Genomic DNA, 13,858 nt, shown 5'->3' with positions numbered 1-13,858 from the left:
AAGATGGGTTTGTGTCTTGATGATGCCATAAGGCAAGAGAAACAAAGAATAAAGACATATGTGCAAAAATTAAGAGGAACAAATATCAAACAAGACAAATCATGTGTGCCATACACCAAGAGCAAAGAATTGTGCAAAGTCACTTGAAACACGTAAAGAGCTCAAGAAACAACCTTTATAAAAATACTACATGAAAGATTGGAAGCTTTTATAAATGCTTTATATCTTTCAATTTTTTACAAAACTATATGTATGGGCGTTTCAGCTAGGAGAAGGAATGATACATTAGCCAATTTTACAAAGCATTCAATGACGATATATAATGTTTATTTCTTGCCAAATACAAACATCTAAAGCATTCTTATGTGAAAGATTAGAAACTTGTTTAAACAATGTATATCTGAGACTTAGTAATTTCTTCCATGTCTTTATTGTTAGAGAAGGAGTAGAGAAGAAAAAACTAAAACACCATGCTTTTGGCCACATTCACGATTGGCCTTGCCACTTTTTCCATGTCTTGATTGTTAGAGAAGCAAAAGATGAAAATATCATTCTTCTTTGTCACATTTATAGGAGACCTTTCCACTTTTTTTCTTCCATGAAAACCCTTACTAAGTCATATCAAACCATGGTATTAAAACCATAGAGGCTACATTCATACAACATCTTGTTGTACCCGATGCCAAAATAGCATTTTCAAACTTGCTTTATGGCATTCATATAAACAAAAGTACCCAGGCAGTTGCAAATCATCCACTTCTGTGATTCAAGATCCTGCAAAAAAATAATTTAAAAAATCCATTAAGACAAATCAGACTAAACTCAGCGCATAGTAATAATCATAATAAATCTTTTATCATATTAGAAAGATTACAAAGAAGCCCCTACCAAGTGCGTTTAATGCCCCTTAACAAAGTCATTGAATACATTCCAATCATTCTCATCTAAAGTATACTTATTGCTATTACACTCATAGGTGAGGTTTGCCAATGCAATTACGCTCTCAATATTTATCATGTCAAGGTCTGTAAGGTCCACAAAATTTGCTAAGAAAGCTTCCTTAGTTATGAAGTTTCTATTCAACGTATAGTTGGCATGATGAACAATCCAAGACCTCCAAATTTGAAAGAAAAAGGACTTTGCCTGCAAGATAGACTCGATCCACAAGATTCAAATGTGGAGATAAGAAGATGTCGATGTAGTCTCTAGCAATTTCAAGATAAGCTTGTGTTCCTAGCATGCTCCTCTCTTTTCTATGAATTCCATTGTTTGCCAATTCTCCCAAGCACCATTGCACTTGTCTACTGCATATTCTTTGAGCTCTAGCCCAATTTTGGCAGTCATCTCGCCTAATGTCTCCCTCCCTTAGCATATGCTTGTCGATAGAAAAAGCATCATACACAATAATGACATGATTTAAGGTGATCCAAACATTGCCAATAGCCAATTGACACTTAGGCTTGTCAAGAACATTGACTAACTTTTTTCCATTATGTACAAAATCTTGATCATGCAGCCCAAAAACTTGATTTTCTGAAACTTTTGCTGAGAGGCCATCCATCCCATTTTATCCCAAATCTACTACCTCTTTTATCTAGATAATCGGAGATCATCAATGTTCTTCGCCGACTATCACCATCAGATAATCGAAGATTATCAATGTTCTTCGCCGACTATGATTCTTGGTAAAATCTAGCATGACATTGAAAGGGTGTAGATCACAATGTATAATGCCTTCTTGGTGTACAGTTGCTAATGCATCAACCAATGCGTGTATGATGTCTAGGGTAGCTTCCACAAATGCCTTTAATCTCGTAAGCTGTACATCACTTCGTATTGGATTTGGTTCTCTCCTAGTGACTCCATTGCCTTTCAAGCATAACACTTGCTTTCTGAAAGTCCCTTTCTCAAAGGGTAGCTGCATCATCATGTCTCCAATACTCCCTCCATTGAAGTATGGAAAAATGTTGATCCAAGGTAAGCTTCTAGTAAATCCTATGCATCTGACAATCCCTGGATGTAATATTTGCATTCCATACTCTTTGTCAAATGACTTTAAGGTGTGAGGTATGTTCCCTTTGTAGCGCTTCGCCGCATAAGTAATACTTCGAGGAAAGAAAGAGATGCCATTAAAAGTGACTTTAAAGCATACTCCAAATGAGCCAGCACCAAGATTCTCACCCTCCTCTATAGCCTCATGGGGAATACCTAACAAAATTGAACAATCACCATTCCTAAATGAATGTGCTTTGTGAGAAGCATCCCTGCGACTACCCTCAATAGCTAACCATGCCTCAGAAGTTGGATCACATGAATGTTTTGATTGCTCATATCGCACTCTCTTCGAAATAGTGAAATGTGAATCTATGTCTTTTACCCTCTTGCTTCTACCCTTCTCCTCTTTCCACTTCAAATCCCAAAAACCTAATTTTTCCATGTCAATATTAGGAGGCAAGTCATCTCGCAAGTCTTCTGCACATTTCTTCATATTTCCTATGATGCTATTGATCATGTGACGTACTCCACCTTCATTCATTTCACTCTTGGGCAACGTCTCTCCCATTGTGTTGGCTATGACCTCATTGTAGAAACACTCTGTCCGTATTGCATTGCTAGTTATGTCTATTATTTGCTCCTTGCTCATCTTACTTATCCCTATACAAAGATGCCGCCTAATGACTTTGAGCCAATTTTTCCTTTGCTCTGCTTGCATCTTTTCACAAAAGGATTTCTGGCAAAACATGCATTAAAAAACCAAGTTTTGAGAGAGAATCTAAAATATATTCATAGATTAAATAATCAATGAACACAAAGTTAATTACAATAAAGAACACAACGAACTCCATTCTTATGAAATTTGCATCCTTATACATAAGCAACTTTCAAAGACCCCATGGATAGGCTATAGAGAAACGATAGGGTTTGCAGTGGAGCGATAAAAAATAGACGATACTCAGACACAACTGAAGAACAGAACTCAGAAAACATAGTGCCTGTCGGTAATATGAAAAACTGAATACAAGAACCTCAAGCCGCCATGTCTCAAGGATCGTGGCTGAGGCTTATCTGAAAGATGATTCCATGTAGAGAAACGGTAGAAAAGATAGCAGCAGAGGGAGCGAAACTCAATCCTCCGTGTAGCTCGATCATGACGAAGATGATGAAGGGCTGGAGTGTTGGGGTAAAGGGCAGTGTGCCCACCCACTTGTACAATGCCCATGTATACTCATATATATATATGATAGAGGAATAAGCTGGAGTAGCTTTTGCTCCACCACTTTTGGTGTCTCCTATCCCGTTGTGTGCTCTCCTCTCCCACAACTGGTATCAGAGCTAAGGAGAGCTTGGTGAGTGTGGCCAGCAAGGTTAGAGAGGAGCAGCCTGGTATGAAAGCGACGAGCTCGACGTCGGAGACGTAATATGGAGACTCGGCTCACTGGGAAGTGACGCTAGGAGGTGGCTTTGGTTTTGCCAGTCTCCACGACGATGGGCGCAGTGATGAGGAGCTCTTGGCTGCAGGTTGTTGGAGTTGCTGTGCGTGGAGGATAAGATCCGCTCTGACATTCGAGGGATGCCATGAGAGGTCACTACTGAGTTTGTCGATGCTGGAGCCATTTGTTATTTGGCCTACGAATCGCCATCGGTGGGTTTGGAGCAATGGACGTTGAGGCTGAGCGTCTGAGTAGAGGCTGTGGCGCTGCTGAAGGGCTATGGAGATGGCGCTCGTGAGAGAGTAGCTGAGGGATATGGCTTGGCTGCTCGTATGGTTGACTGTTTGCGGGGCTACCAGTTTACTCATCCGTGTGTGGTGGAGGCACAGCTGCGGACTGGTTTGTCCCATTGAATAGAGGACTTGGCCGATGGAGGGTTGACTGTGTTGTGAGCTATGTCGAGTCAGCTTGCTTGCCGAGGCATGAAGAGTTGCTCACGTTGGAGGCAAACATATGCTGAAGCTTTGCTTGAAGCTACTGTGGATGGCTGAGTGCCTAGGAGCAAGAGCTGTGGGCGTTGCAATGTTGATGATGACTAGCTCTGTTGAGGATCACTCGTGGCAGTCCATTGCATGGAGGGCTGTAGGGATGCTCCATCCCGTGAGCAAAGGAAGAGCAGCCCAGTGATAGCAACAACATCCATTTTGGAGAAGATGAGCTGTTGGAGAGCTTGTGGATTGCATGTTTGATGCAGTTGTATGCTTGGGAGATAGCCACTGTTGCATTTGAGGTCTTGGAGCTGAGCATTGGCTGATTTTGGCCTCTTTGCAGGACATTTTGTAGAAGTACACCTTGTGGACATTAGCTGTGGATAAACTGATTTGAGGCTGTTGCTTAGGCACTTTGCGGGACTGGTCATATGCCATTTTGCAGTCTTGCACAAGGAGCTTTCGATCTGTATATCACTTTGGCAGTGGCATTGACACATGCTTTGACAGTGGTACATGCCTGGTTGAGATGCATTGACAGCTCGTTGGATGCATGGTTATTTGCCTATGTTGGATACATACGGTGGTACGGTGATGTATTGAGATCCTGTCAGATTAGCATCATTTGGAGCACATTTCGGGGCTGTTTTGCCAGTGCTTTTGGGCTATTTAATTGCTGATCTATGAGCATTCTTGGGGCTGATTTGGTTGGGCATTGTACTTGCCATTTTGTTGGTGTTGCAGTTGACATACGGGGTGATCTGCTGGATGTATTTTGACCATTTTTGGGGCTGTTTTTTGCCGGAGCAGATGAGTGCTGTAAAGGGCAGCAAACATTCAAGGAAGCTGCTGTTGCTGTTTTTATGACAAAACAATCATTTTCAGGACTGAATATCTCTTTCCTGGTGCGGAATTGCACTTTGTGCCAAACTGGAAAGTTGTAGTTCACAGAATATACTACAACTTTGCTTTTGGAAGCAAGTTGATCCGGTATAAGCTGCAGGAGTTACAGCCTCTGCAAAACCACAAAAAGTTGCAGTCTACTGTCTATTTGTGACCAATGTGCAGGAAGCTGTTTTTCAGGTGAGAATATCTGAGAATCCACAAGGATTTGGCTCTTGAAGTCAACTAACAAGTTGTAGATCTTTTTACCAGCTACAACTTTTCTGTTTACAGCTTTGGCATCCGGTCTTTCAGTGAAAAGATATTGCTGTTCAAAAACAGGGACAGCGTGTTACTTTGCCCAAAGTGGCTGTGAGGTATTGTTGTAGGAATTTCTCTTGCACAACAGTGAATTGGGAACTCACAGTAAATTACAGAAAGTGATTGGGATCTCACTTCAGTCCAAGGGCATTATTGGCATTTTGGCAAGTCACTTTGGCACATTTGGCAAGTGGTGAATGCTTGATTTTGTTGCCAAAGGATTGCGCGCTTGAGGTGATGCATTGGTGATGCAGTAAATGCCATTTCGATGCATTATGGATTTGCATTGGTGGATGCCGCACTGATGTTTATGGATAGTTGAGCTGGGCTCCTATTGCCATTGGTTGAGCAGATATTGCTCATTTGGTTCAGTGCATTTCTTACTTGGATTGCCAAGCATTGGCAGGTTACTAGGCTGCATATATTCTTGTTTATGCTTCTTTATGGCTCGTGCTTTTGAGCATTGGATCAGCCAATTTATTTGGAGACCTAATTGGTCTGGACAACACTATATTTTTTGGTCATTTGGGTTACCTATTGCACTATATTGCTCTTTGGTTGTGACCTATTGTGCCACAGATATGGCATCTACAGCTGGTAGTGCCCTCTTTGATATTGAGAGGTTGGATGGATCAAACTTTCAGTATTGAAAAGAGCAGATTTATGATGTGTTAGTGCAGAAGAGGCAACATAAGCCCATTCAATGCAAAGGTGTCAAGCCTAATAGCATCAAACAGAGTGATTGGGATGACATGGATGAGCAAGCATGCTCTATCATTCAATCATCACTCTCGAAGTCAGTCTACTTGCAGGTACAGGATGGTGTACAGGGTGTAGATTACCATGCATATGAGTTTTATACTCGTATATGCCGGATGTATGACCATGATAGTGTTATGTTACAGCATGATGGGCTGAATTACAGCCTTGATATGCACTCCAAAGGTCGATCAATTGGTAGAAACAGGTCATGTTCAAGGGGGAATTCCAAGAGCAAGTCTAGCTCTCGGACTTGTGTTAGATGTTTCTATTGTGGAAAGTATGGCCACATGAAAAAGTATTGCTGGAAATGGCTGAGAAAACACAAGAAGAAGAGCAAGGTTAAGAATGACAGGAAGAAGGAGAAGAAGCATGTTGAGCTTCAAGGCGTGGATGCCAGGGTTTCCACTGATAGTAGCAGTGATGAAGGCATTCTTTTGTCTATGTCTGGCACCTCCTTCTTGGCCACTGATGTACCCATTCTCGGTGATTGGATGTTAGATCCATGTGCTTCATGTCATATGACCCCTCATAGGTCATGGTTCAGTGCATATCAGGAATGTATTGTGGAGAGTGGTTTGATGGGCATTGATCATTCTATGGATGTCTATGGTTATGGGGATATCCACCTTGTTATGCCTAGTGGCTCTATTCTTGTTCTACAGAGGGTTAGACATATACCAAGACTTGCTACGAGCAAGATCAGTACTGGACAGTTGGTTGAGGCAGGTTATCATGTCTCTTTGGGTGATCATGCATGGAAGATTGCTAGAGGCAATCTGGTTATGGCTAGGGGATCACGGGTTGGATTCTCTTATGCATTGCATGTATCAGGTGTCCAGGATAAGATGCTTATGATTAGTAAGCAGCCATCAGCTAGTTTATGGTATGCCAGACTTGGACATATGTCTACTGCAGGTATGGAAGCCCTTACAACATTGAGATACATTCCTATTATGGATGTCTCTCAAATTTTATGTCATGATTGTGATGATGATCAGCAGTCAGGATCCTCCTTTGTGAGGAAGATAGTCAGTGAGAGGTATCTTGAGCCATTGCAGTTGGTTCATAGTGCAATTTGTGGGCCTATGCCTACCGTTTCACTGGGTGGCGCCTCTTACTTTGTGACATTTATTGATGCTGCTACAAAGTACATATGGGTATATCCGATTCGGCAGAATCATGATATATATGATACATTTCAGTGCTTCTTGGGTAATGCTGAAAATCAGTCAAGAAAGAAGCTATTGAGCTTGATGACTGATGGTGATGCAGAGTTTACCTCTTCTAGATTTCAGCATCTATGTGATACACTTGGTATCAGGAGGGTGTTGACCACTCCTCATCTTTCTGCTCATGATGCCTTGGCAGAAGGCATAAATCGGATTCTATTGGACAAGATTGGTAGCATGCTACGGTATGCAGGTCTTACCGAATGCTATTGGGCTGAGGCATGTAAGACAGCTGCATACTTGCTTAACAGGTCACCCAGGAGATCTCTGAATGGTAGAGTGCCATTTGACTTCTTGACAGGCAGGGCACCATGTTACGAGCATTTACGTGTGTTTGGCTCCCAGTGAGATCTGGCATGAGATCTTGGTTGACAGGCATCTACAGCTTGTCATTTTCTATCCTGCAAACCTGATGTTTGCTAGCAGCTTATCCTCTATGCACTTTGCACATTGTAAAGTGCCGATGGGCATAGGACGACGGTCTAGTCATCTTGTTTTTCAGCCTATGGCTGATTGTATTGTATGTGTACTATATTCCCTTAAAGGCACACTGCCTTTAAGTGGGAGGTTGTTGGGGTCAAGGGCAGTGTGCCCACCCACTTGTACAATGCCCATGTATACTCATATATATATATGATAGAGGAATAAGCTGGAGTAGCTTTTGCTCCACCACTTTTGGTGTCTCCTATCCCGTTGTGTGCTCTCCTCTCCCACACTGGAGCTGCCCTAGGAAATGGCTGAAAACAACATGCTCTGAGGAAGGAACCTTCAGGCTATCTCGAATAGCAACATGATGAAGAAAAGGAGCAGATCTGGAGTAGCAGCTGGAGGTCCAGGGCTAGATCTGGAGGAGAGGAATAAAGAGACAAAAAGGAGTTGGGGCAGAACTGGAGCAGAGGAGTAGATCTGGAGCAGGAGGGGCTGCAGCAAAGGATGAAGTAAGGTAGAAGGATATAGACATAAAGTCTACATCCGCTCGAGATGGATCACGGGGGCTCGAGTCTAGAGATATCTGGCACATAGTAGAAGTACCTTGTGGTAAGATCAAAGTACCACGCTCTGGTGGGACTTTGGATCCCTCTCTCTTTTGTTGTGCCCATAGTTTTGGATGGAAATATATTGTTTTGGTAGCTTCTATATCTGGCTGGTTCATTGTCTATTGATGAGCCCTACATTCTACACAAAATATTTCCAAAGAGGACTATGCAAGCTACAATGACACGAACATCAAATCAAATGACTAAGTGTCAAAGCTTGGACAGTTACATTTAATAATGTTAAGTACAACAACATCAAAAGTTGAATAAACAACCAAGTGTTGAAGCCGAAACTATCATACAACACTGATAACCTACAACGACACTGAAAGCCAAATAAATGACCATGTGTCGAAGTTTAAACATTTGTTTTATGAAATAAGCTACGACAACACTGAAAGCCGAATAAACGACCTAGTGTCGAAGCCTACTTATATAATAAATTATATATCTAAAAACAACACCAAAAGTCTAATAAACGACAAAGTGTTGAATCCTATTACTCTTCTAAGGTTGAGAGACGACACATACAGTCAAATGATACGACCAAGTGTCGAGCTAGTTTCAAAACAATGAGAAGGAGTCCTTGTAACGACATCAAAGGTTGAATATTACAACCAAATGTCGAAATGCAGACTTACTTACTTAACCGCACATATAATCGAGTAATACGATCCAATGCGAAAAGATAAGCACCATGCAAATGCATGGCCCAAGTAATTGACTCAAATATTACATTACAAATCAGATGATCGACGTATTATGTCGAAAGGCCAAATACGACACTACGTCAATATGTAATAGTCATGTAATATTAAGAATAAAAAGGTTATGGCATTGACATACTATATGAAAAGACGACACTACATCGAACATACGTGAAGAAGAAACCCCTCCCAAAAAAAGCTTATCAACTTATCAAAAATTTGCCAACGGATGGGTTATTGAGCAGAGAAAGAAAAGCTATCATACCTTTATTTCAATTATAGTTTTGATTTTGGATTGCTAACCAGGCACAAAGCGAACAGAGAGTCTCCTTGGTGACCTGCACAAATCCAAGGGACAAATAATAGAAATCCTCTCAGTAGAAGGCAAGCTATAAACTCCAGTTAAGTCGTTCCCAAAACTGCCTTTTCGAGATGCAGTGCCTTATGAACAAACTTATTAGAGAGCTTATGTAAGGTAAAGGGGAAGGAATAAGGTAAATAAGGAATCCTAAGCTATGGATGAGCAACCCAAGCTGCGTGGAGACCGATGAAGTGCCTGTTGTTGTCGTGGTCACCACACTCGTCTTGAAGTGCTGGCGGATTGCAAAATTCTCTCTCGCCATTGTCGGAGACATTACCAAATCCTGTTGCCCCTCCCAAAATGGATTCACTACTGGAGGTAACAGCAAGCTGCAGATGCACTCACCGCACTAGTCATCGTAACCGTAGTTGGAGAGAGTCACCAAAACCTGGTGCCTCTTCCAAAATTATCCCTCGCCCCACTGTTGGAGAGAGTCACCAAAACTTGCTGCCTCTCCCAAAATGGATTCACTACTCGAGGTAACAGTAGATGCACTCACCACACTAGTCACTGCAACCAAAGTCATAGTCCCTTCCGTCCGTGGCAACTCCGGCAGTCCTGGCCATGACCAAGGCCACAATTTGTGTCACTCTTGTGGTGCTTACTAGCAGAGTGCTGACTGCCTTTGAGGTCTACTGCATTGAACGAGGTGGTGGCAAAGGGGGCATTGGGGACACCATGGCTGTTGGTCAAAGGAGGGGCACTCAAACTGGGCATCTCTAACTGAGAAGAGATTCCGCCCTCTTCATTCCTCTTCTACTTCTTCTATTGTGTAGGTAGCACAATCCGAGGACCGTTTGGCACCAAAGATGAGATCGTCGCTCTGAGGCACAGGGAAACCTCGAATCCCTCTACCCAAAGAGTAGGCTATGCAACTCAAAAATCCAAAGAGTTGGCTATGCCTCCATTATCCAGCAACATCTTGCCACTCCCCTTGAGGCTTTTCAAGGTCGTTTCTAGCTCTCGGCTCATTGCCTTCCGCCTTGTCCTAATTAAAAACGTTATACTATTAAATGGGCTCTATGGCAAGTTTCCTCCATGATCTTCCCCTGTTTTTGCTTTGCAATCCCATAGCCCTGGCTTTTGTGTTGCAATCCCATACATGTTAGACTTGTGTGATATTTGAAAGCCATCACTGGCGCTCAACACAGAGAGAGAGAGAGAGCAACGCACAACAAATGAGATTGTTCATACTTCGCAACTCACCTAGTTCTCCTGCTGCTGCCAGCTTGTGTAGAGTCAACAACGTTGAGACAATTGGCTTGACAACCGACAGAGAGAAATATGAAGAGCAGCCCACGGACATTCTCTCCATCTTGCAAGAGCTCACGCAATCATCCATCTCAATCCACTCAGAAATCTGAGTTGTGACTATGGATGTCTACATTGAAAACCAGAAATTTTGGGCAATGTGTTACTCGCAAATAGTGCCTTACCATTGGCTGTCCACTGGAGTAGCAAGGTTGTCTGTTTGCAGGGCATCACTACGCAACCCACTGAAGCTCTAGGAGAGCGTGCAGGCTGATAGAGATCGAAGGTGCTAGAAGTAGGTAGATGACAGTTGTGGGTGGTCAGAGATCCCTATCTAGGCAACACCCTGTCTGCTAGAGGGTAGCACACTGAACACATTCTATTGTTTCAGGTTTTGTCCATATTGTTTTTAGCAATCTACAAATATATGATCAACTGTTCTACTCTAGTGTTGCACTGTTCAAAGATCTAAGTCTGTATGTATCTCTCTATGCTATACACATTAATGAAAGAAGTGGGATTTGACTGTGTGTTTTCTGGGCATACGCTTTACAATCTTCCGCTCCAGGGAGTGTTGGCTGTAGCAAGTAGTCTTGACCTCTGTTTTCCAACTTATTACCCCCCAGATTTTTTGATTTGATAAACAAAAATCCAATCCCTCAAATTCAATTACCTAGAATGCCTACGGTAGATCAACGCTATGCCCAATCTATTTCTCATGTAGTCAAGAATATGAGAAGGGTAGAGAGCTGGACTAGAAGATCTGCTCTCTGGTCATCAAGCAAAGCCAGAAGAGTTAAACACAATAACATATTAGCATATGAAGGACCGCAAAAGCAAAACAAAGAGGGGCCAAGGCTAACACCACACGAAGTAGAAGAGACGCAACAAGATTGAACACAACACGAATTAGTAGAAGAGATGCAGCGAGGATTGAACTCTTAGCATCCCTCCTAGTAGTGAAAACATGAACACTGCGAAGAGGAGCCACCTTGTTCTTGCCGCTTTCTTTCTTATGATAATAGTTTTGCTGCGTTCTCGTCAACAAAGTCTGCAGCATGATCTCCCGTGAAGTATTCTTTCGTTCTATACTGCAACCTTTTGATTTGCAAATTGCCTGTAGAACGGAGGTAGGAGCACCTTCAAGGATCGTTGTTAGCTTGAGGACTCAAGATCGAAGACCTAACAGCTTGAGGACTCAAGAGCTAGGACCTGCATTACAGTGCACAAGCCCGAAGTGTCATTATGTGAAGAACCTGCAAGGCAAAGCATGGGACGTAGGAACTAAAGCATCTGCAATAGATGGTTGAAAATCACTTGTAGAGATCAAGAACTCGACTTTTCGGTATTGTATTGAGCTTGAAGTCGTAGTCTCATCATTTTGGGAGAGACAGCCAGTAGGTGTGCAGAGGAGCGAGAAGCCAACGAACGGAGAAGTTGGAGAGGGAGTAGGTGGAAGTGGTTGATTAGTGAAAGAGGGAAAATCCTCTTTCAAATTATGTTAGAGGAGGCTTAGCATGGCAAAGCCTTATAGGCTACAGGGAGATAAGGTTATCTTGAACCTCCTCCATAAACCAGGTTATCGTGATCCTCCATCAACTAGGCTCTCTCTTTAAAAAGCCATTTATATAAAGCTATATAAAATTAACCTTTTTATATATGCTAAGCATGCAAGGTTTAAAAACCTTGATTTTAGATTCTAGTGCACTAAAAAACACTCATGTTTTATGAATGAAAACCCATAAAAATTGCATATTTGATCTTCCAAGTCAAATCCCTATGAAACACTTACAAGAACAATTTCCATAAACCTGCAAATAGAAAATTATCAGGTGAAACCTAAAATTTTGTAGTTTCATTGTAAGGCTTTGTAGGTTTTTTGTGAACACTGGTGCAAGGCAAGTACAGGTGGCGAGCGTGAGCTGCGAGCTGATAAGAACATGCAACAAGTCACCAATCATTTGCTTCCACGATGTTGGCTAGGATTGCAAAGTGATACTTGGCACGATCACCAACATCAAAGTAGGGTTCACACACATGGAAGGCCAAACATCAACACTCCCTCATCACTCAATGGTGTACATCATACAAAAAAAGTTTCAATATACTCACAAGGCAAGGCTATTAGGATACGTCTACTGTTGATTTTGCCAAAAAGATAGAGCACTATACTACCTTTATAACTACTACAATCTCTTCCATATACTCACCCCTACCCCAAACACCAGACACTGTAGACTCCCTCAACCCTGAAAGTCTTCATCTCGGACAAGTTCAAAGCAAAACTCATAATCCAAAAGAGGTCCTACTGGTGGCAATGGCAGATTAATCCACTCTATGCAAATATCCATGTCACATGTTGCAAACTTCTGGATAATTTTTAATAAAAAACGCCCTTCTGTATATTAACTTTTGGGTATTAAATTACTTCCTTATGTATATATAAATCTGTAAGTAATTGAATTAATAAAAACCCATCTGTTGAACTCACGTGATAGGGTTACATATGACGAGTGACCCCCCCGAGCACTTGAGAATGCTCGAGTTATGTCAGTGGAGGCGGTTTGTTTAGTGGACGAGACATTTCCATGTTCTATTCTCACAAGCCAACTACATCTCATAGTGCATTTGGTGGATGAGATTGCTATATGCAGTTCTATACATGCACGATGGTTGTTCTTCCTGGAGCATTTCATGAAGACCTTGAAGGGCTTTGTGAGACAAAATGCAAGACCCGAAGGTAGCATGGCTGAGGGTTGGTTGGTACAAGAGTCACTTGTATATATTTTTGAGTTTCTTGTTGATGTGGATAGCTCTCTCCCACAACTATGGAGAGATGATGAAGACCTAAGGATGACCTCTATTGTGCCTCAAGGGAAAGGATGCAACAAAGTAATAGACACAGAGTTGCATAATAGTATCAACCTCTTTTGCGTGCTTAATAGTGATGTGATGAAAAGATGGGTGACAAGATACAAGGATGCAAAGGCAAGAAGACAAGAAGAAAGGACCCTCTTTCGTACACACCATGGATCTCATATGCCATACCCTCAGTATCTAAGAGCACTTCCAAAGGATAGTCATGTGGATTGGCTACTTGATGAAATGGAGAAAGCAAAGAAAGACGAGGGGATGCATATCACAATGGAAGAATGGGAGTATGCTAGGGGATGCATGAGCAAGGTCAGTATATAGAATGTTATGCATAAGTTAGGAGCTTTCAATAATTTAGATTGCTTATTTAATTGATTTTTTCTTGGTGTAGTGCACTATGTTCAATGCTATATGGTGTGAGGGCAAGCATTTGCGAACACAACAGATTGATGATAAGAGAAACACACAAGATTGCAGCGTCATTGCTAGCTTTGAGGGAGCCGATGGAGCCATGG

The 13,858-nt window shown here is 42.0% G+C and overlaps 1 long non-coding RNA gene across 1 annotated transcript; it reads right to left on the bottom strand.

The window, feature by feature from the left end:
• Positions 1–566: 566 nt before the first annotated feature.
• Positions 567–11,942, bottom strand: LOC147899862 (uncharacterized). Its single transcript, XR_015541275.1, has 4 exons — positions 11,787–11,942; positions 11,461–11,586; positions 9,123–9,195; positions 567–774 (listed from the first exon to the last, which is right to left on the bottom strand). It is a non-coding gene; the product is annotated as an uncharacterized LOC147899862 (long non-coding RNA).
• Between the last annotated feature and the right edge of the window lie 1,916 nt (positions 11,943–13,858).

Source organism: Dipteris shenzhenensis, chromosome 7, assembly GCF_047967505.1.
Source record: "Dipteris shenzhenensis isolate YYH24624 ecotype China chromosome 7, Dip_SZ_1.0, whole genome shotgun sequence".
Classification (NCBI taxonomy): Eukaryota; Viridiplantae; Streptophyta; class Polypodiopsida; order Gleicheniales; family Dipteridaceae; genus Dipteris; species Dipteris shenzhenensis.
Note: the sequence above shows the minus strand (reverse complement) of the source record. Positions and strands in the feature narration are given on the sequence as shown.